General features: G+C 35.7%; 11 non-coding genes and 2 pseudogenes across 11 annotated transcripts; all 13 read left to right on the forward strand.

The window, feature by feature from the left end:
* Window positions 1-634: 634 nt before the first annotated feature.
* On the forward strand, window positions 635-708 carry LOC138984485 (small nucleolar RNA SNORD113/SNORD114 family). Its single transcript, XR_011461777.1, has one exon. It is a non-coding gene; the product is annotated as a small nucleolar RNA SNORD113/SNORD114 family (small nucleolar RNA).
* Window positions 709-2,692: 1,984 nt separating this feature from the next.
* On the forward strand, window positions 2,693-2,765 carry LOC138984487 (small nucleolar RNA SNORD113/SNORD114 family). Its single transcript, XR_011461779.1, has one exon. It is a non-coding gene; the product is annotated as a small nucleolar RNA SNORD113/SNORD114 family (small nucleolar RNA).
* A 3,681-nt stretch (window positions 2,766-6,446) lies between these two features.
* LOC138984501 (small nucleolar RNA SNORD113/SNORD114 family) lies at window positions 6,447-6,520 on the forward strand. Its single transcript, XR_011461791.1, has one exon. It is a non-coding gene; the product is annotated as a small nucleolar RNA SNORD113/SNORD114 family (small nucleolar RNA).
* An 838-nt stretch (window positions 6,521-7,358) lies between these two features.
* On the forward strand, window positions 7,359-7,432 carry LOC138984474 (small nucleolar RNA SNORD113/SNORD114 family). Its single transcript, XR_011461768.1, has one exon. It is a non-coding gene; the product is annotated as a small nucleolar RNA SNORD113/SNORD114 family (small nucleolar RNA).
* Window positions 7,433-8,694: 1,262 nt separating this feature from the next.
* LOC138984495 (small nucleolar RNA SNORD113/SNORD114 family) lies at window positions 8,695-8,771 on the forward strand (annotated as a pseudogene).
* An 887-nt stretch (window positions 8,772-9,658) lies between these two features.
* Window positions 9,659-9,731, forward strand: LOC138984484 (small nucleolar RNA SNORD113/SNORD114 family). The gene has a single exon (XR_011461776.1). It is a non-coding gene; the product is annotated as a small nucleolar RNA SNORD113/SNORD114 family (small nucleolar RNA).
* A 1,593-nt stretch (window positions 9,732-11,324) lies between these two features.
* Window positions 11,325-11,399, forward strand: LOC138984472 (small nucleolar RNA SNORD113/SNORD114 family). Its single transcript, XR_011461766.1, has one exon. It is a non-coding gene; the product is annotated as a small nucleolar RNA SNORD113/SNORD114 family (small nucleolar RNA).
* Window positions 11,400-11,828: 429 nt separating this feature from the next.
* On the forward strand, window positions 11,829-11,903 carry LOC138984471 (small nucleolar RNA SNORD113/SNORD114 family). Its single transcript, XR_011461765.1, has one exon. It is a non-coding gene; the product is annotated as a small nucleolar RNA SNORD113/SNORD114 family (small nucleolar RNA).
* Window positions 11,904-13,011: 1,108 nt separating this feature from the next.
* LOC138984482 (small nucleolar RNA SNORD113/SNORD114 family) lies at window positions 13,012-13,089 on the forward strand (annotated as a pseudogene).
* A 5,518-nt stretch (window positions 13,090-18,607) lies between these two features.
* LOC138984479 (small nucleolar RNA SNORD113/SNORD114 family) lies at window positions 18,608-18,681 on the forward strand. Its single transcript, XR_011461773.1, has one exon. It is a non-coding gene; the product is annotated as a small nucleolar RNA SNORD113/SNORD114 family (small nucleolar RNA).
* Window positions 18,682-20,237: 1,556 nt separating this feature from the next.
* On the forward strand, window positions 20,238-20,310 carry LOC138984481 (small nucleolar RNA SNORD113/SNORD114 family). Its single transcript, XR_011461775.1, has one exon. It is a non-coding gene; the product is annotated as a small nucleolar RNA SNORD113/SNORD114 family (small nucleolar RNA).
* A 1,845-nt stretch (window positions 20,311-22,155) lies between these two features.
* Window positions 22,156-22,227, forward strand: LOC138984490 (small nucleolar RNA SNORD113/SNORD114 family). The gene has a single exon (XR_011461782.1). It is a non-coding gene; the product is annotated as a small nucleolar RNA SNORD113/SNORD114 family (small nucleolar RNA).
* A 488-nt stretch (window positions 22,228-22,715) lies between these two features.
* Window positions 22,716-22,790, forward strand: LOC138984496 (small nucleolar RNA SNORD113/SNORD114 family). Its single transcript, XR_011461787.1, has one exon. It is a non-coding gene; the product is annotated as a small nucleolar RNA SNORD113/SNORD114 family (small nucleolar RNA).
* Window positions 22,791-23,291: the final 501 nt, after the last annotated feature.

Consider the following 23,291-nt stretch of genomic DNA (forward strand, 5'->3'; position numbering starts at 1 on the left):
TGTGAGTAAGGAGCAATGTAAGTAACGAAAGTTTCTTTTCTTGGTTTGTATGGTTTACTCATGTGTGATCACTGAAGTAGTTCAACAGGATAAAAGGCTGTATGCATAAAACCAAATCTAAGAACAGCAAGTATGGCCAGTAGTGAGAAAGTGTTAAGGGCCAAGGAGGAGCAGAATTAACACGTTTCAGTACCTCTGAGATTCCTCTTAAAAAGAGATGGAAGGCATTCAATTAACATTTTCAAAACTGTTATCTATTCCATATTATTTCTGCACCACAGTTGGTTTAATATTTCAGTATTATTAGAGACCCAGCCTATTAATTGTTTAGAGGAAGCTCTTAGATGGGGCAACTTACTGTGTGTGTTCTAGATGTAGGGTACCATTGTGGTTTTTGGATGGTCATTACATCATGTTTAAAATTGATTGAATTAAATGTGTATGATCCAGTTATGGCTCATTTTTTGTGATGGTCCTGATATGATGCAAGGTTACACTTAAATCTAGTCTGCAAACTCTGTCGGAAATCAGCCTAGAGGCAATTATCAGAGTTACGTCAAGGATCCTGTTCCGGGAGTTTGTGACTCATGGGATAATGGAGGTATAAATTAACAAAGGAAAAGAGTACTAAGCCTGGACCAGTGATGAGATTGGAGGGTGTCTGAATCAAACATTTTGGTTAAAGTGATATCTAACTCTGAGGTCCATCATTTACAAGTGGCCTTTTTTTTTTTCCCTTTATGGAAATGAGTATACAGCAGAAGTTCAGAATTTTCAGATACCTGGATCACAGACGTCTTCTGGAGATAGATTAATTTTTACAAGTAAATCAATGCATGAGTAAATGAAGAAATGTAAAGATGGGTAAATATAAAGAAAGCTGGGCATGGACCAGTTCTGTGAGTATGTAACAAACATGGATTATTATTATACATTACTATCACACTGAATGGAGAGGGACATGGCAACCCACTCCAGTATTCTTGCCTAGAGAATCCCAGGGGCAGAGGAGCCTGGTGGTCACAGAGAGTCAGACACGACTGAGTGCCTAAGCACACAGCACTGAATTTTAGTGAAATATGTTCATAAAATATGACTCTTTTTTCAAAGGAGTATGTATGCAGATGTATATAAGATTCAGTAGTATTGCTTGATGTAGGTGGTTTCCTAGTTGGTTGTTTTTGTTTAGAGAAGGGGAAAATTATGTAAATAAATGCTGATTGAGTAATTATTTAATTGAGAAAAGGATGAACATAGCTCATCTTCAGAATGTGCCTTATGAAAATGGTTATTGTTAATCCAAGTCTTTTCACTGAGTTTTATTAAAAACAACAAAACCACGTAGTTTTTAAATCTCTGTGGGTATTGAAATAGACATATGGAGATAATAAATATTATTCATGTTTCTTATCTAATGTTAGTTATTTCCTAGATATTGATGTGTTCTTACATATAAATAGATGAAGTTTTAATCACAGGCAATAGTTTAAAAGGAGGCAAATGTGGCTCAGTAAGAAAGAAGAATAATGACTCATCTGTATGTATACCACTAATTCTCTCTTCTTAGTTTAGATATGAACATGTAGACAGGTACATGAAGATCATTTCTATTTTGGGTTCTTTCTATTCTGGATTTCTGTCATTTTCTTTGTGTGTTTGTATATTTGAACATATCACATATTCCATGAATAATTCCATACCTGAATAAATACAACAGTGAACAGTTGAATTAATGTGAGTAGGGTCAAACATCAGAGAAGGCGATGGCACCCCACTCCAGTACTCCTGCCTGGAAAATCCCATGGACGGGGGAGCCTGGTGGGCTGCCATCTATGGGGTTGCACAGAGTCAGACACGACTGAAGTGACTTAGCAGCAGCAGCAGCAGCAGCAGCAGGGTCAAGCATAGACTTTGGTAAGAATATGCCATGGATGATAAATTTTAAATTCACCCATTTCTCTGCAAATTGAGTCCATTGAAAGGATTTTCTAGGCTTTTACTTATGTGGGTAGGGGTCTATAGACAGGTATGAGCGGTAGTAACAGTTTTTCTTTTTGAGTGATGAACTTGACTGTCTTCATTGGAGTATTTGAAAGTATTAGTTAAACCAAGTAATAAGGATAAGTGCTCTTCATGGCTCAAAAATAGAAATGAGACTTGAGTCGACTTCATAATTAACCTAGTATCACACGGCTAGTATCCTTTCAATCAGTCTACATCTGGACTGTTCCTTCTTTTGAACATTGGCATTTGACCCCACAGAATGAAGACTGTGGCTGCTTCAATCAGTCTTCTCTGAGGAAGATCTTGGCTGTTACCTTTGTGGGTAAGGATCCTAATGACTCAAATATAATAGTAATAGTCAAAAGATCTTGTCATAAGATTTTGGAGTGAATTTTTCATTAGAGTTTATCGAATTATTTAGATTAGGAAGGTGCAAGAGAGCTGGAGTAAGATGCATATGAAGCAGGGGTGTTCACTGATCCATACATAGCTCAATGAGGGCCACTAGAAAAGAGGCTTCATCTGTTGAGAAAGATCTAGTGTATGGGAAAAGAGCCTGCATACAGATCTTGGTCATATATAAGGATCTTGTTCTTGGCTTTTTTTCTGTTCATGGACATTGATGTTATTTCTGTTGGTGGATCAGTGAATGGATCAATAAATAAAGGAAGTAAAAGATTATTTAGCCTGGATCGATGATGAGTACCCTGGGGTGTCTGAAGTCAAGGACTTTGATTAAACCCTATAACTCTGAGGTCCATTGTAAAAAGATTCATTCCTCTTTGTTATCTCTATAGGAAATGAGCTTGCTCAAGGGTTTAAAAATATTTAAGAGTTTGTTCTTGTGTTTGGGCTTCTTAATATTGTATTTTTAGTAAATCAATGCATGAATAAATCAAGAAAGTATAAGTGAATAAGGACAAAATGGTTTATTCCTGGTTCAAATATGACAGTGTAATATAATATATGTAATATAAAAATCATTATTAATACATTTCTGAAGCACTGGGTTCCAGTAAAATAAACTGACTAAAGCTTACCATTTTGGGTAAAGAACATTTCCGTAAGTGGATGGAAGAGCTCATGCTATTTTTCTGGCCTGGTTTGTTGGTTTTTGTTTTATTAAGAGAAGGGCAAAGCTTTTACTTAATTATTGATTAACTACCTACCTAATAGAGAGAAGACTTTATACATGGATCTATATTAAGAATAAGTCACATGACCAATTATGATTAATCCAATGATCTTTGCTACTTTTTAATTAAAAAAAATTATCTAATCTTTTTCCTGTGCCTGATGAGCATATGGACAGGCATTAATACTGTCCTGATTCTTTTGTGTCACAAATATTAATGTTACTATTATAAATGTATCAAGTAATAAGTTAATATTTTAATCAGTTACTTGAAAGTAATACATGGTCCAATGAGGGCCATTTATTATGAAACAAGGAGAGTCATTAATCCACTTCTAACAATTGCTATCTAGATAAAGGAATTAGAGCTAGGCTCTTAAGTTTTGGAATGGTCATTATATTTAGAGAGTATTTCTCTTCCTGGTTGTTGGTGTAGTTTCTTTAAAAAATGTAAGATAAAATGGCTGCACGTGTGGTTATATACATACATACATATATGAAGGTGGAAAAGGCATGGACAATCGCTGAGAACGTGCTCGAATCTAAGACTGAGGTTGCCTGAGTTCTTTCCACACAAGTTTCATTTGGAAAGGTGTTACAGCTCATGGGCTTCCCCTGTTGGTTAGACTGTAAAGAATCTGCCTGCAATGCAGGAGACCTGGGTTCAGTCCCTGCATCGGGAAGATCCCCTGGAAAAGGAAATGGCACCCCACTCCAGGATTCTTGTCTGGAGAATTCCATGGACAGAGGAGCCTGGTGGGCTCCAGTCCATGGGGTTGCGGCACGATTTAGCGACTGAACAGCTATAGCTCTCACTGACTGGATAGAGGACACGCAAGCAGACGTTTGTAAAAGTCGTAGTTCTTATTCTTCTGTCTGATGTTGGTTTCGGAGGTGTTCATTATATTCATTAAATTTAATACTTGGTTCAATCAATCATTATGTCATTCAGAGTTTTAATAAACAATAAGTACTAGCGTTTATTCCTCATCACTTGTTTAGTTGACTTGAATTCAACTAAAAAAATCTGAATCTAGGTCGCCTTATTTGTCTACCTGCCTGTCTTATCTGTCTATTTTAATATTTGCTTTGTACCCTACAGAACGGATGCTCAATGATTCAATTAAGGACTGTAGAAACTTTTGTAAGTAACAGTCAAAGTAATTGCTTCTGGTTTGGTGGTTTGTCATGGGTGTTAACTCTATTATTGGAAGGGATAAATGGCTACAAGTACAAATTAAATGAATGGAGGTCTTACGTAGGCCAATTCAGTACATCTGTGGTCAATTAAGGAGGAAAAAGGAAGACCATTTTATTTATTTTCACAGTTAATTACTCAATTAATTAATGTACAATGTATTATCAATTTTAATTTGAATCACAGTTGATTTAAGCCTCCCTCTATAAAGACGTAGTTTTGTCACATAAGACTATCTGTGGTTGAAAATCAAAGGAACTGTGAAATGACTCACTCAAGGACAGGGATCTGAAACAGTTTAGATAGGATCAAACCCTGATTCTTTTCATATCACACATTGTGGTCTCTAATCAAACACAAAGTTTCCCCACACTTAGTCAATTTCAAGATCCCTGTATTTATTGAAAAAAATTTGTGTATAAATGGACCCAGACAGTTTAAACTTGTGTTGTTCAAGGGTCAACTGTATACAAATAAATGAAGAGTGTGAAGCATTGTCCAACTCTGGTAATGTCTCAGGAAGTAAGAGAATCTGTAAATAAATGTTAAAAAAACTGGTTCAGCTCAGAAAGACATGGTTTTATGTTATGTCTTTGGCTAATGATGCTATAGAAAGTACAAGTAATAATTACTCTTCCTATTCTGGCTCAGTGTTAAGCTTGATGTTCACTTTCTTGAGGGAAACATCAGTAAATATTAACCCTAATAAAAAAATACCTAAACTACTGATGTAATGAAAGGTAAAATTCATGGATTAATGAACATGATACCTTTGTTCTTTTCATTTTCTCTGCTTTGTACTTGGAGTGGGTGTGCCAAGCTAATTTAAGGATCTTTCCTGGTCAGGAGCTCTAGGTAAGGGTCAAAGTTATTGTCTTGTTTCTTGTGGTGATTTGTTTAGGATGTTAACTATAATATTAAAAAATAACGGTATAATTTAAAAAGGCCAACCATGGCCCCCTAATACATTTGGAATTGGCATGAACCATTAAATTGATTTATCAATATTTACAACAGTGTAGATAATCAGCAAAAGGTAAATTCAGAAAAAAACCAAATGATTCTATGGAAAGATGTTAGAGATACTTGAAGGTTTTGTTTTCCAGTTTTGACTCATAGATATGTATTTTATAACAACTGCTTTATTATAAATGTAAGGCTAGAGGTAGAGGGCCTGTCTGGGTGGTGTAGTGAAACAGAATCTGCCTGCCAATGGAGGAGACACAAGAGATGCGAGTTTGATCCCTGGCTCGGGAAGATCCCCTGGAGTAGTAAATGACAACCCACTCAGGAAATGGCAATCCGATCCAGTATTCTTGCCTGGAAAATTCCATGGACAGAGAAGCCTGGTGGGCGAAAGTTCATGGGGTCGCAAAGAATCGGACACAACTGAGCAACTGAGCATGTAAAGCTAGAGATAATATTAATAAATAAACAGTAAGTTAGTTAAAAAATAAATGGTTCAAGCACGTTTCCTCTACTAGATGTTATAGATAATATAAATAATGGCCAGTATTTATTCTGCATTAGTAGAATGTTCATTGTGGTTTGCTTTCTTAGGAAAGAGTTACATATTAACCCTGGTAATATATAGCATAATCACTGAATCATGAAATGTAGATCCAAAGATTAAAAGAGAAAGCATTTCAATCATGTGTCTACTCTGCTTTCTGTGTTTTGGAATGGACACATTCCGACTGATTTAAGCATATGCCTTGGTCAACAGTCTCTAAATTTGCCTGTATGTGGAAACCAACATAATAGTGTTCTTATTTTACTTTGGGTGGTTTGTTTAGTTTATTCTTTGAAATATTTAAAAATATATTCAGGATAAAAAAATACTGACCAAAAAAAAAAAAAAATACTGACCATGGTCCAGTGATTAAATTGGAAATGTATGAAACACTGGGTTGATTAATCTATTTTTAGAATAATGAGGGTGATTAATGAAAGAACTGTACTCAATTAAGCACTGATTGTAAAGAAAAGTAAGGCAGCTGCTGAAGGCTGAGCTTTTGTGACTCAGATATTTATTTAATTATGATTAGTAAATTAATGAACTAATCACTAAACAGAAGTAGACGGGAGGGAGAAAAAGAGGTTCAAACCTGGATAATGATGATGTCTGATGGCGTGTGAATTATATACTGTAACTGCTTAGTGACTGGAAGTCAGAGGCTCAAAATAAAACAAAATCTGTCTCCTCTGTTGCAAATGATTCTATGGATCAATGTTAGGAGCAAACAACAATATTATTCTAATTTTGGATTCATGAATTTCTGTATTATTAATATAAATTGATCAATGATAGAACCAATAAACAAAATATAACTAAGAACAAGAATGAAGCCTTATCAACCATAGTGTATTTTGTGGGGCCAGAAATACTACTAATCTAAATTAGAGAAACTGCTGCACATAAAGAAATATATGGACCCAAGGTATTAGCTCTTTGTCTAAGGATCGTATCATTATATTTCTATTTATGCTCATAGATATGTAAACCATGGAAAATGTAAGTACCTTTGTGACTGAGTAAATGAAATGAAGAAAATAAGAACCAATATACAGAAAGTCTCATTTTTTCCTATCACCTCCTCTGCTTTTTACTCCTCAGAATGGATGCCTATTAGCAGATTTCACCATCTCCCATGGTCATGTGCTCTGCAGACCAAGGTGAGTAATGCAGTAAGCAAATTTGTGTCTTTGCAAGCTTTTTTCTCTGTGTTCACTGTATTATGAAAAGTTTGAAATATAACTAGCATTAGTAATAATCCGTTAATTAATGAACTTACACAGATGAGAATAAAGTTGATTAGTCAATATTTGCTGCAATGAAGATGATTATTGAAATAAATATATTCCATGAGCCAAAATATTCTATAGGTACAAGTTAGTCATATTGAAGGAGTTGTCCTTCAGTTTTTTGATTCATAGATACTTATTTTATTATTATTAATGAATTAATAAAGTGATCAGTAAACAAAGGTAGATCAGAATGAAGAAAAAGGGTCTGAAGGTTGGACCAATGATGATGATGATGGCATATGAGTTGTATACAATGAATACTGTGTGTCTGAAACTCTGAGGTCCAACACAAGAAATATAGTTCATTTCCTTAGTCGGGAGTATCTCTATAGACAGATGTCAGGAATATGTAGGGACCTTGTTTTATTCTTCGTGGTTCATGAAGTTTTAAAAAAATTATTATAACAATATTACTGACAGAATCAAAAAGTATATAAATGAATAAAAATGATTGAATGACTAAAAATGGGTAAGTATTGTTCTCTACTTAAATGTGTAGTAAAGAGAAATGACATTAATATGAATTAAAATGGATAACTGATGAATCAAGTATATTATGCATATTTGAGTAAGGATGATATAGACATTGATAAGTAGTAGCCCATTATTAACGTCTATATCATCCTAACTCAGAAATGCATAATATACTTGATTCATCAGTTATCCATTGATAAGTAGTAGCCCATTATTAGGAGAAGGCAATGGCACCCCACTCCAGTACTCTTGCCTGGAAAATCCCATGGGCAGAGGAGCCTGGTAGGCTGCAGTCCACTGGGTCACGAAGAGTCGGACACGACTGAGCGACTTCACTTTCACTTTCCACTTTCGTGCATTGGAGAAGGAAATGGCAACCCACTCCAGTGTTCTTGCCTGGAGAATCCCAGGGACGGAGGATCCTGGTTGGCTGCCGTCTGTGGGGTCACACAGAGTCGGACACGACTGAAGCGACTTAGCAGCAGCAGCGGCAGCAGCCCATTATTGATCTGAGTCTGTTGCGAGTTTGATGTTTGTTTTGTTAAGGGAAACACAATTAAATATTACCATAAATTAATAAATACCTAAATGACTATGTATATGAACTGTGGAAAGTAGGCCTCAATGGATGGAATATCTCAAATTTTTGTCACTGGCATCTGCTTGGCACTATGCAGAAATGATGCTCCAGCTGATTTCAGCTTTTGCTGTGACCAAGATTGTCCTATTGCCTCTGGATTAAAAGGAGAAAAAGTTGAATGATGGTCAAGTTTGTCACCTTAGATTGGGTCATGTGTTTAAATGTATTCCTTGAATTATTTGAAGTATTAAAGAAGTTATGGCCATTGATAAATATGCTGTGAAACATATTTTTTAATTAGTATTGTGCCCCATTGACATTGGTTAATGAAAGATCATCAGTTCATGTGTGAAATAATTCTATAGACAGATATTGGAGATATTTAGGGATCTTATTCTTGGATGGTGTGACTTTTTTTTCATTTTATTATTCCTAATGAATTAATGATTGATTTTATACAAATGTAGAAATGAATGAAGAAAAAGAGAGTCAACATGAAGCAATGAAGATAATTGATGCCACATGAATTGTAGATGGTGAATAATATGTGTGTCTGGAACTTTGAGGTCTAACAGAAAACATAATTAATCAAATCCCTTTGTTGGAAATGATCTTGTAGAGACAGATACTAGAAGTATACAGAGATCGTATTCTTACCTTGGGTTCTTTGATTAAATTTATTATTGTTAATGGATCAATAATGTAACTATTAAAGAAGTATAAATATATAGATGAAGGACCATTAAGTAATAAAGGAATAGATAAATAAAAAGAGAGTGAGGCGTTGTCTAACTGTGAAGATATGTGGTGAGGCAAGAATTATTTTTAATAGAAATTGAAAACACTGATGCCTCTTAGGTATCAATTGATCAAGGATCACAAAGAGTCAGTTTTTATTTTCTGATCGTTAGAGTCAGTTTTATTTTCTATGTCAGTCTTAAATTTGAGGTTATTCCTTTTGTTAAGAAAAAATTAAAGTATGAAAAATTAATGACTACCAAAGTGGTTTAAATAAATAAAATACGGAAGGAAAAATCAGTTCAGACAAGGTCTCATTGTTATTGACTCATCTACTCTGCTTCGTATCTCTCAGAATGGACCGGTGGAGCTGGTTGAAAAGCTCTTTCACGGACGCGCTCTCTGGTTGCCTCCATGCCTCTGGTGTATAGAGGCCCACGTGAGTAGTAAAGTTCATGTCTTCTTTTGATAGGTTTTTAAAAAGTATATTTATTGGCCAACGATAAATATGAGATTATTCCCAAGCGTTTTTTAAAATTAAAATTTAGGGTAGAGTAAGAATAATTAATGAAACAGATCATGTGATAAATGATTCTAAGGACAGATGTAGAATACTCAAGTTTCTTATTCTTTGGTTTTGTATGAATTGTAGGGTTTTAGAAACTATTATTTATGAATAAGGAATTCACGTACAGGAGAGTGAACAAAAGAGGCTGAAAAGTGGATCGATGATGACCGTTGGTGGAGTACGAGTCATGGACGATGACAACTTCATTCTGGAATCTGAGGTCTACTAAAGGACATAGAATCTATTGCCTCTTTTTGAAATGATCCTATAGGCTGATTTTAGGAATCTAAATGGACTGTTTTCTTAGATTATTTTCATGGATTTTGATTCTTCTTATAAGTGGATCAATTAATTAAGAATCAATATATAAATATTAAAAAGTGAAGATTAATAGCATGAAGATATGTGGTAAGGCAATATAAACTACTAAAATATATTGAGAATACTGAATTCCATTAAGAAAAAATAAGTGGTTTGAGTGCCTTTCCTTCTTTGGCTCATGTCAATAGAAATGTTCTTATTCTGGGTCCATAGTCAGTTCAGTATTACTCATTTTTCAAAAAGGAAATTTGTAAGTATCGTTCCAGATTAGTGTATTAGTAATTGATAGACTAAACGTAAGGCAGAGTGCATGCAATAGTGATTTAGTGTCTTGATGTTGGTATATGTTCTGCTTTGTCCTTCTCAGAAAGAGAACCCGGAAGTTCATGGTGGCCTCACTGTAGCAGCCTTAAGCCCACTGTGAGTACTAATCAAAGCTTGTGCTTGGCTTGGGTGATGTGTTGAGGGTTTCCCTGTAATAATTTAAAATGTATTAAGTATAAGAAAAGAGACCAACTACGGTCCAGCAATTAAACTGGAAATGTGTGAAACAGGATGACGTTTAATCTGTTTTTACAGTAGTGGTTAACGGAAGAGCTATATTCAGTTAGGCCGTGATGCTGAAGAATGATACTGAAGGCTCTTGTCCTTGTGTTTCTGTGATTCATGTATATTTAGTTCATTTCAATTAGTATATCGATGAATTAGTGTGTACAGAAACGCAGAGGAGAATGAGAGAAAGAAGCCTGACTTCAGGTCAGAGTGGCACAGGAGTCCCTCACACGCCACATGTCTGGAGGTCTGCAGTCCAACACACAAAATCTAATCTGTTTCCTTTCTCATCAGTGAGCCTATGGATTGATGTTAGGAATATATAATTATATTCTTATAATTTTGAATTCATGGATTTCTGTATTATTAACATAAATGAATCAGTGACAGAACTAATAGATGACATGCAAAAAAATAATGGTGATACTGATGCCTTGTCCACCCATGAATGTACGTGGTGAGGCGAGAAATAATATAAACTGAGAAAAGTGATGCGTGTTGAGAAATAAACGGGCCAGTGATGTTACCCCCTTTCTAAGGATCATGCCGAGGGTGACGTTGATAAGTAGGACCCAGTTTGATAAGCCTGGGTCTGCCTCAAGTAGAGAATGTCAACTTTGTAATATGATAAATGTATATATAGATCATATGGACATATGTTTAGAGGATTAATAGTTACCTGAGTCAATGAAAAAATGATGAAAACAAAGGCTGAGGGAGAAAAGAAAGATTTCGATTTTTCATTATTTGTTTTTCCTTGTGCCCCCCAGAATCAATGCACTCAAGCGGATGCATGCGTTTTCCATGATTTCCTTTGTGTATTGAGAGCCTAGAGAAGAACGTGAGTAAAAGTTCAAGTTCTTGTATTTAATGGGTTTCTTTAAAATATAATTCAAAGCACCAATCATGAAAAATGTCAGTGAGAATGAAGAAGCGGGCTCAGATCTGGACCAGTGATGACCGTTGGTGGAGTATGAGTCATGGACGATGACCACTTTGTGTCTGAAACTCTGAGGTCCAGTCAAAGCCTGCTGCCTCTATTCGAAGCGATCTTATGGAAAGATGTTAGAATCGTGTTTCTGAGGATCATATTATTATCTTTATATGTAAGCTTATATATAAGTATAAATTATGAAAAATAATACTCTCATAACTGAGGAAACAAAATGAAGAAAACAAAGACCAATTCAGAGAAAGTCTCAGTTTTTTTTGTCTTCTCTGCTCTGTACTCCTCAGAATGGACACACAGCAGTGGGTTTAAGGATCTTCCGTGGTCTTTGGCTCTACAGACTGATGTGAGTAACACAGTAATTAAAATTTATGTCTTTGAGAACTTTTTTCTCATGTATTCACTGTATTATAAAAGTGTGAAACATAATTAATATTGGTCAATTAATGAATCAATCAACAGACTTATGCCGATAAGAATGAGGAAATAGAGGCCCATTCATGGACCAGTGATGATGACTGATGGCGTATGAGTCACGGATGGTGAATACTATGTGCCTGAAACTCTGAGGTCCAAACAACGTGAAAATGAAAGTCACTCAGTTGTGTCCAACTCTTTGCAACCCCGTGAAATGTATAGTCCATGGTATTCTCCAGGCCAGAATACTGGTGTGGGTAGCCTTTCCCTTCTCTACGGGATCTTCCCAACCCAGGGATTGAAACCAGGTCTTCGGTATTGCAGGCAGATTCTTTACCAGCTGAGCCACAAGGGAAGCCCGAGGTCCAATAAAAACGAAATATAATCTGTTGCTTCTATTTGGCATACTATTACAGACAAATATTAGGAAAACAAAAGAATAATTTTCTTGGCTTGAGTTTATCAATTTTTTATCTTACTATGAAAAATTGCCCAAATAAAAAAATCAATGTACAAGTGTAAATAAATTACATTGAAGATGTTGAAGTATATTCACTCTTAATATATGTGGTGAGTCAATAAAAACTCTTAATATTGATTGATAATACTGAAGTTCATTAAGTTCAGGTCCTTGACCTCTGTGGCTAAGAATGATGCAGACAGTAAATAACAGTAATTGTTCTTATTCTTGGTCTGTGTCAAGCTTGACCTTGTTTTGTTTGTTAAGAATAAATTAATAAATATGATCCCAATGTACTATATTCCAAAGCAACTATGTAAAAATTAAAATTAGTGTAGTGTCCTTCAATTTTGTTATCATCTGCTCTGATTTGTATTCCTCAGAATGGATGCACCTGAATTTATTAAGCATTCGACTGTGATCAGGGCCTCTGCTGGTTTTCCTGTGTATAAATACATGTGGATCATGTAAGTAGTTGTCAAAATCTTCTCTTGGTTTGGGTGTTTGTTTATTCATTGTGATAATAAAAATAGCATTATATGTATTCAAAGAAGAGTAGCCATGGTTTATAGATGAATATGGAAGTGACATGAAATGTTATGTTGCTTAATTGGTGTTGTTATCAATGAAGATGATCAATGAAATGAGTATATTCCATATGGCAAATGACTGTATAGATAGATATTAGAGATATTAAGGATCTTTTCCTTGAGTACTTGTGATTCACAGATATTTATTTTACTATTATTAGTGAATTGATGAATTGATCAGCAAATATATATGAGAATGAAGAATGAGTTCCTTACTTGGACCAATGATGAAGACCAATGGAGTATGAGTCACATATGCGATGAGTACTCATGTGTCTGAAACTCTGAGGTCCAGCACCAAGGAATCTAGCCCAATCCCTCTATTGATTCTACTGATTCTATTGACAGATATCAGGAATATTTTCAATACAAAGATATTGTTCTTGGTCTTTGTGTTCATGAATTTTTACCAAATCTTACTCTAAAAGAAAAAATAAACAAATGTTTAAGTAAAGATGAAGAGGCTGAAATATTGTTCATTCTTAGAATGTATAGTCGTGAAAAGAATACTAATATAAATTGAAGCCGATATTAGATGGATCGAGTATATTGTATCTTTATCCAAGGATGATGTAGACAATATGTAAGAGTTTCTACTCTGAATCTGGTACAACTTTGATGCTTCATATGTTAAGTGAAAAATAAATAAATATTACCATTAATCAGTAAATACATAAATGACTCTTTGGTGGAAAAAGTGAATACATGGAGAGAATGTCTCCATTTTTTCTCATCTTCTCTGCTTGGTACTATCCAGAATGGATCCTACAAGCTGATTTCAGCTTCTGCTCTGATTGAGATCATCATGGTGCCTCTGTCAGGAGGGCGACAAAGGTGAGTAAAGGTTAAAGTTCTTGTCTTTGTTTATTTGTGTAAGGATTTCACAGTAATATTAAAAAATAATAAACATAATGAAAGTGGACTATGTCCAAATACAAAAATCATTTGAAACGTTATATCAGTTAATTGATAATGAAATATTATGTTGATAAACAAAAATTGAAGTTCATTTATCAAAGAGATAAAGTCTACATGGGATAGGATTCTCTACAGTACGTTTAGGATATTCAAATATCTTTTTCTGGGATTGTGGAATCATGTATTCATTATATCATTATCAATGAATTAATTGAATTTAGTTGATCAGAAGTAGAAATGAATGAAGGAAAAGAGACTCAAACATAGGCCCATGATGTCAACTGGTGGCAAATGAATTAGAGACAATGAATACTGGGTGTCTGTTACTCCCAGCACAAAAGATAATTCGTTGAATCTCTCTTTTGGAAATGATCTGGTAGATGGATGTTAGAAATATATCAAGAATCATGTTCTTTTTTTGACATCCTCGATTAAGATTTATTATTACTAATGGACTCATGGTAGAATAAAATAGAAGTAAATAGATAAAGAGGAATGCCCAACTCATCTGCCAATACAGGAGACATAAGAGACACTGTGTCGATCCTTTGCTCAGGAAGATCACCTGGACGAGGGCACAGCAATGCACTCCAGTACTCCTGCCAGGAGAATCCCACGGACAGAGTTGTCTGGCAGGGGATGATCCATAGGGTTGCAATGAGCTGAAAAGAGTTGGACACAGATGAAGCAACTTGGCATGCACCCACACTAATGACACTTTTCATTTTACTTAAAAATATGAATAGTTTGTGAAATTCATGAATTAAAGAATGGACAGATAAAAATTAAAATTACTAATAAATAGCTGCTGCTGCTGCTGTGTCACTTCAGTCGTGTCCAACTCTGTGCAACCCTACAGACGGCAGCCAACCAGGCTTCCCGTCCCTGGGATTCTCCAGGCAAGAACACTGGAGTGGGTTGCCATTTCCTTCTCCAATGCATGAAAGTGAAAAGTGAAAAATGAAAGTGAAGTCACTCTCAGTCTTGTCCGACTAGCGACCCCACGGACTGCAGCCTACCAGGCTCCTCCGTCCACGGGATTTTCTAGGCAAAAGTACTGGAGTGGGGTGCCATTGCCTTCTCCAATAAATAGCTACCAACAAATAAAGTCAGAGAAGACCAAATACGGATATATGCTGAAGATATGCAGTGTGGCAAATTTTATGAACTCATTGAATTCAATATAATTTTCTAAAAGTTTGAGGCTTTTACATTCTCTTTCACAGCTACTAATTATTCTAGATTAGGTTTGCACCACAGTTTACAAACATTCCTTTGTCGAAAAGATCTAAGCTATTAATTTAGTGAAGCAACCTGAGGGAAAATGTAAGACATTTGCAGGGTTTGAATGTGGAGGATAGTGAGTCCATGGTGGTTCGTTTTTACATCTTTAAAGAATGTAGAATTTAAATGAGAAAGAGTCAAGCAGGAACCCATGATGTGAATGTGTCTTGTGATTAATTCATTTCTGCATCATTGAAGTTCATTTCAAAAGGAGATTTGATATTATTATCCATGGGAGTAAGTCTTTAGTTAGATTTCTGTAATTTTCAAGAATCTAATTCTGGGGTTTAGATGGATCCTGGGAACTTGTTACAGTAGTCCACGGGAATAAACTAAAGAATCAGTAGGTAGATGGATAGATAGAAATTTTTGTTCATATAGTTCTGAAGTGCAGCATTATGTTAAGAAACCAGTAGATCAAGGGTATTACCTCTCTGGTTCGGTTAATGTACAGCAGTGTTCTCACATTTGATCAGAATCACCCAAAGGGCTTATTAGATGACAGATTGCTGGTCCCAGAGTCAGCATTTCTGACTCAATACAATTAGTGTGGGTTCCACTAATCTGCCTTCCTAATATGTTCCCAAGTTCTGCTAATGCTGCCTATCAGGAAGCAGTGTTTCTAGAGCATCATTGATAAAGTCAAATATATATCATAATAGTTAGTGGTCTTGCTGTGTATCAGTGCTGAGTTTCAGGTTGCATGTTTTTCAAGAGATAACAAATACAGTAATTAATAAATATCTAAATATTTAATGGAGAAAGGGGGCTCTCCAGTTAGCTCAGACGGTAAAGAATCCACCGACAGGAGACACAGGAGATGTGAGTTCAATCCCTGGGTGGGGAAGATCCCCTGGAGTAGGAAATGGCAACCACTCCAGTGTTCTTGCCTGGAAAATCCCATGGACAGAGGTGCCTGGCGGGCTACTCTCAGTGGGGCAAAGAGTCGGGTATAACTGAGCATGCGTGCACGTGGAGAAAATGCCTCATCCGTTTAACGTTATCTTTACAGACCACTAAATGGGTGCACCTGGACTGAAAAGACCACGATCTCGAGGCTGCCAGTATGTTTAAGAAATGAGTACATGACCACATAGAGGAACAAAAACAAGCACAGATCTGTATAAATGATGAGAAGTGAAAATTTATGACTGATTTGATTATGATTAATTGGATCACTTTGGATGATTTTGAAAACAGTTTGAGCCCCAGTCATCCATTTTTACAGCTCTCTAAATTTTTGTTTTAGGTTTTCCCTAAAGATTCCTTAGTTGATAGCAGTGTAAGCTATTTTCATCATGAGGAAGAGCACACTGGAGATGTAAGTATAATACTAGTCAATAGTTTAGTTCTGATATTGGGTTCATGGGCTTCCTCGTTGGCTCAGCGGTAAAGAGTCTCTCTGCTATGTAGGAGACGCAGGAGATGTGGGTTTGATCCCTGGGTAAGAAAGATCCCCTGGAAGAGGGCATGGCAGCCCACTCCAGTATTCTTGCCTGGAGAATCCCATGGGCAGAGGAGCCTGGCAGGCTACAGTCCATACGGTCACAAAGAGTCAGACCCGCACAATGCGTTCACATTATGAAAAAAAGGCCTACCATGGACCAATGATGGGAATGGAATGCATTTTGAAATATTTTTTTATGATCAAAACACCTAAAAACTACTGAGGTCCATGACAAAAAAATTATGTTTACATCTGTGGAAAGGGAGAGACTTCAGTAATGTTCAAGGGTTGTATTGTCAGTCTTTGGTGCTGCATGAATTCTGATTTTATTATCTTAAATAATTAAATGGAAGAATAAACAAATATGTCAGTGTATAAAATGAAAAGGGTGAAGCATATCTGGGTATGAAAATATGTGGTGAGGCATGAATTACGATTACTATAACTTAGACCCTCATTAAGGAGGTCCTCATTAAGCAGTAAATGGATCAGGAGGTCACAGTTTGGGGAACGACGATAGAGGCAGGGGAACATGTTAGTCTGTTCTTGTTTGAGTCTGAGTCTGAGTTCAAGTAGTTTGTTTACTTTAGAAAAAAAGAAATAAATCACTATAAAATAATAAATACATAAATGAGAAAATGCCATGAGAAAAGCAGGTATTCGTGGGATGAATGTCTCAAGATTTTCTTATCTGCATTGCTTATACTCAGAATGAACTGAACTAATGTAGCCCTTCTGCCATGGCAGTGAATGCTGTATTAGGAGCAAAGAGACAAATGTGAGTAACAGGCCAAGCTCTCATCCTGGTGGGGGTGTCTTGTTGAAGAATGCTCGCTGTTTTGTTAAAAACATGGGTTAAGTATAATCTAAGAAGGTGGCTGTTGCCCATTGTGGAACCCATATCTCACCCATGTTCCTTAATGAGTAGGTGCAAACCTTGGCTGAGAATTGCTGAGGGAAACTATTGTATGTACACATGTTAAGGATACTTGAGGCTCTTGTTCTGGAGGTTCCTTGCTTCTTGTAAATTTTTGAATTAATATTAGTCAATTAAAAATTAAAAATCAACAAGTGTGCAAATGAATGAGGAAAAAGAGGGCAAATCGTGGACCAGCAAAGGATAGCTAGTAGGGTATGAATCAGGGCTGATGGATGGCCTGTATCTGGCACTGAGTTGTCCTGTACAGAAAGAGATCTGGTCTGCTGTCTGGTGGATGTGATCCTGAGGCAGGCGAGGAATGCTAGTCCTAGAATTTAGTCCTGGGCAAAGTTCTTGGACCTTAGTGGTTCGTGAATTTTGATGGCATTATTACTACAAAAAAAATGAATAACCAATCTATTCAATTACTTGAGTAAAGAGGAAGAGGGTAAAGTGTTGTTCAATTATGGAAGACGAGACAACAAATACTATTAATTTAATTTGAAAGTATGAGTATTTTTAAAAAAATAATTGGATCAAGGGTATTACCTCTTTAGCTAACTATCTCATGCATAGGCAGAGATAATATATAGTCCCTGTTAATGCTCTGTGTCAGTAGTGAGTTAAGAGTTGTTGTTTTTTAGGACATGAGACAGAATTATTAACATCAATTAGTATATATTTAAATGACTAAGGAAATGAAATGTGGAAGCAGTGATCAATGGACATAAGGCCTGAATTATTTTATCATCTGCTATGCTTTGCACTCCTCAGGGTGGGTTCTCAATGCTGTTCAAGTTTCAACCATGATTCCTGTGATCAAAAAATTTATGGCTGCATCTATGTGTAGGAACCAGTGTAAGTAATAGTTATATTTCTTATTGAGGTAGCTAATGGTATTCACTATAAGGACTTGGAACTTCCCTGGCAGTCCCGTGGTTGAAATTCCATGCTTCCGCTGCAAGGGCTGTGGGTTCAATCCCTTTTCAGGGAACTATGATCCCACATGCTATGCAGCCAAAAAAAAAAAAAAAATATGAAATGTAATGATGGAAGGCCAACCGTAGCCTGACCATGAAGGTGGTATTGGTATGAAGCATGATATTGATTAATTGGTATATTAAACATTGAGTCTGTTAGGAATTTTCCAGAAACCACTTAGGTCTTTGTGATTTACACAAATTAATTTTGTCATTATTTGTGAATGATTGTATTAAACAAAAAATGAAGACTAAGGGTAAAATCTGGACCAATGATGATGACTGGCGCATATGAGTCATGTATAGTGAATGCTACGTGTCAGGAGCTCTGAGGTCCAGCAGTGAATGAATCTGCTAGAAAATGTTGCTTTAGACATTTCTCACGTATATGCAAGGACCTGTTTTTCGACTTATGGTCACAGATTTAAAAAATATTTTTGTAACATAATCAATAAGAGAATAAAGTTAATATGTGATTAAGAGAAAAATAATAAATATTACTATAAATGAATAAATACCTAAATTATGATGTATATGAATGGTAGAAAGTATGGATTAATGGTGAGAGTGTCTCAATCTTTTTTTATCACCTTCTATGCTTGGTACTCTTCAGAACAGATACTGGAGTGGACTTCAGCTTCTGCCACAGTGAAGATTATCATAATGTCTCTGTCAGGAAAGAGACCAAGGTAGGTCATGATCAAAAACCTTGTCTTGGTACGAGTCTTCATTTAAGGGTGTGTTTGGTATTATTAAAAATTCTTAAATTAAAAAGTTAGCTATTATCAATAATAAATACCTATGAAACATGTTGATTAATTGATAGCATGCAACATTGAGATTTGGAGAAGGAAATGGCAACCCACTCCAGTGTTCTTGCCTGGAGAATCCCATGGGCAGGCTGCAGTCCGTGGGGTCGCACAAAGTCAGACACGACTGAAGCGACTTAGCAGCAGCAGCAGCAACATTGAGATTGAATAACAGAAGAGGTATGGTCCATGTGGGAAATGATTGTATAGACAAACTGTAGATTCTTACTCTTGGCTTTTTCATAATGAATTATTTTTTCATTATTATAAAAAATAATAATTTAATAATTAATAATTTGATCAATACAAATATAGACACCCAGGAAGAAAACGAGACCAAAACAGTAGAAATGAACCACATAACAGTCATGATGACTGGTGGTATATGAGTTGTAGATGATGAAAAGTGAGATCCGACACCCAAAATAACGTGTTCAAACTTTAATTTGGAAAGGATTTTATAGACAACTGTCAGAAATACACAAACATCATGTTCTTAGGTTTATAGATTTAGGTTTATTATTAATGGATCATAGATAGAATCATTAGAGAAGGAGGAAGGAGAAAATGAAGCATTATTCAACCATGAGGTGAGGCAAAATATATTACTAATAAATTTTGAAAACACTGAAGCCCATTGAGAAATAAATGGATCAAGTATGTTACTTCTTTGGCTAAGGATCATGTAGACATGGCTAAGTAAGAGTCAGTTCTATTCTAGATCAGTTCCAAGGTTGAGTTTGTTCTCTTTGTTAATAGAAAAAATGTGTATGTGTAATGAAAAATTAATAGGTACATAAAAAATGGAGTAAGTGATGTGGAAAGGAAGGATCAATGTAGATAAGATCCTAATCTTTTTTAATAAACTAGTATGCTCTGTACTCCACAGACTGGACATACTTGAGATGATTTAACCATCTTCCATGATCCCAAGCCCTTTGGTTGCCTCTATACATTCATTAGAAGTATGGAGGCCAGTGTAAGTAACAGTAAAAGTTCTTGTGTTTGATTATTTACTTAAGAGAATTTACTATATGATTAATGTGAATTAATGAGTTAATAAACAAAGAGAAATTGTGCCAATCCTGGATCAATGATGATGACTGGTGGTTTGAATCATAGATGATAAATAATGTGTGCCTGAAACTCTGAGGTCTGGGAGAAGGAAATCCAATACGTTATCTCTTCTTGTAAAGATCCTATAGATAGAAATCAGGAATATACAGGGATCTTATTTTTTTCTGTGTTCATTCATGCATTTTCACTTTATTGTTATAATTGGAGAAATGAAATAATCTATAAATATGTAAATAAAGCTGGATGAGTACATCCTTATCCAGTTGAAAAACTGTGTGGTCATGCAAGAAATACTGTTAATAAATTTGAAAAGAAGTCCAAAGAGAAACAAACAGTGCGTGACTGTTAAGTTTTGGGATAAGAATAACATAGACGATAGTCATAGTCACTGCTCATTTTCTTGTTAGGGACAAGTTTTAAGTTTCATTTTCTTAAGAGAAAATGAAATAATTTAGAGTATTCTAAATTAATGATTGTCAAAAAAAATAAATAAATAAATTAATGATTGTCTAAATCACTAAAAATGAAATGCAAAAGCAAGGATCAGTGATTAGTTCTCATTTTTTTATCATTTGCTCTGCCATGTACTCCGCAGAATGGATGCCCTTGAGCTGACTTAAGTATCTTCCACGGTCTGGAGCCCTGTGGTTGCATCTGTATGTTAGGACAGTGGAGAACAATGTGAGTACTAGTCAATGTACTTGTCTTGGATTAAGCCGTATTTTAAAAAGATATTATTAAAAATTAAATATCGTAAAAAAATTCCAAAAATCTTATGTCAAATACCATTGATACAAAGCAATACGACAATTAATCCATATATGAAGCCCTGAGATCAGTTAATGAAAGAGTTGAGCGTCAGCGGAAATGATTGTTTAGGTGGATGTCAAAGATACTCAAGGGTCTTACTCATGATTTATTTGTGTACCTTATGCTCACTTAAATAATAATGAATTAATAAATGTAGATGTTAGTAGGGAATAGAGCCCTTCCTGGACCATATGACGGGAAGCATGGGAGTCTATGGGAAATACTGCGTATCTGTAACCCTGATTCCTCACAAAGCAAAATCTGGTCAATCTTTGATTTTAAATGACCCCGGAGATGGATGTTAGGAAAGCACAAACATCTTATTTCATTTTGGAGTTTACAAATTTAGGTGTATTAATGATAATCAATAAGCAAACCATTAAAAATGTAAAAGAGCACATAAAAAGAAGAAAGGGAAGCATTGTCCACTAGGAACATATGTGGTGAGGTAAGAAATATTATTAATAAAATTGAAAACATTCATGCCCATTAAGCTAAGCACTTTGCCTTCTTACTGAAAAGGTCGTAAAGACACTGATATGGAAGAGTCAACATTATTGTTCTGGGTCAGTTTCCAGTGTTTCTTTTGTTAAGAGAAAAAAATGCTACACTATGAAAAATTAATAAATGCCTAAATGAGTCAATGAAAGGTGGAAAACAAGGATCAGTGGCAATAAGGTCTCCATTTTATCATGTTCCTGCTCTGTGCTCCTTGGAATGGGCACTCTTAAACTGGTACAAGCATTCTTCCACAGTCCTGAGATCTCTGATTGTATTCATGTGTTAGGGCTGTCGAGGCCGTATGAGTAGTAGAGAAATTTTGGTCTTAGTTTCAATGTTTTGTTTAAAGGTATTGACTTTATTATTGCAAACTGTGACATACAATCAATGAAATCCAAATAGCCCAGTGTGAAATATGGGATTAATATGAAGCATTACATGATTAATTCATATAATGAAAACAGAATAATTAAAGAAATATTGACATGAAAGTGGTTCTATATATGAGATTTCTAAGCTTTTTGGTGGTTCCAATAAAACCATTTAAAAATTATTACTGAATTATGAATTGAGCAATAAACAATATAGAAATAATGAATTAAAAGAGGTATGACATTGAATCGATGATAACTACTGGTGGATTATGAGTTGTGTCTGATAACTACAAGTCTAGACCTCTGAGGTCTAATGCAAAAGAAATGTCTTTTTTCTCTTACATTTTCATTCTTATTTATAATTGAACCAATGAAAGAATCAATAAATATGTCAATCAATGAAGAGAAAGTGTCCGTATTTTATCATATTCTCTCTTTAACACTTTTCAGAATCAAAGTTCAAGCCTTTATTGTGATCAGAGTTATCACTTTCATGTTGCTGTGGGACAGAGACCCAGGGGCGTAGTGGCCAAGACTTCCATCCTGGTTTGGGAGATTGGCTGAAGTGTTTTCGCTGTAATAAGTTCAACCAAGGACTTCCTTGGTGGTCCCCTAGTTAGTAGTTAAGTTCACCTTCCAAGGCAGGGGTGCAGGTTTGATACCTGGTTGGAGAGCTAAGATCCCAAATGCCTCATGACCAAACTACCAAAACATGAAAAGAAAAGTAATACTGTAACCAATTTAATAAAGACTCTAAAAATGGTCCGCATCAAAAAATCTTAAAAAACAAAGTCATGGTTTCTGAATCGATGACGATCCATGCCAGCGTCTGAGTCCTCAATGACGAGTAACACGTGTCTGGAACTCTGAGGCCCAATAGAAATGAAATGTGGTCTTTCTCTTCATGAATTTTCATTGGTTCCTCGATGGTGGCAGTGATTGGAGAGAAGTTTGAGATAGTCAAGGGTCTTTTTGCTGTTTGGGGTCATCTTGCTTTTATTTCATCAGTATTGATGACATGATGATTTATATGATCCAAATGAATGAATGAAAGACCTACAGCTGGGCCTTAGGGCCCAACGATGAACTTGGGTAGAGGACGAGGGGTGGGCAAGTAACCCAGAGTGTCTGGAAGCCTGAGGGCCATGACAGCACATCCCCTGTAGTCTACTTTTCTCTCTTCATGTGGACAGATATTGGGAATCTATAAAGTCATACTCTTAGGTTGGCTTAGTGAATTTAGATTTCTTGTTATCAAAAGACAGGTCCCTTGAAAGGATATACCTACTAGATTGAGTAGAAAAGGTCAGTTAGTGTCTCCTCTGGACACTTGCGGTCCAGCAAGAAATAATGATAAAAATTGCCTCTGTGGATACAC

The sequence above is a fragment of the Bos mutus genome, chromosome 21 (genome assembly GCF_027580195.1).
Source record: "Bos mutus isolate GX-2022 chromosome 21, NWIPB_WYAK_1.1, whole genome shotgun sequence".
NCBI lineage: Eukaryota > Metazoa > Chordata > Mammalia > Artiodactyla > Bovidae > Bos > Bos mutus.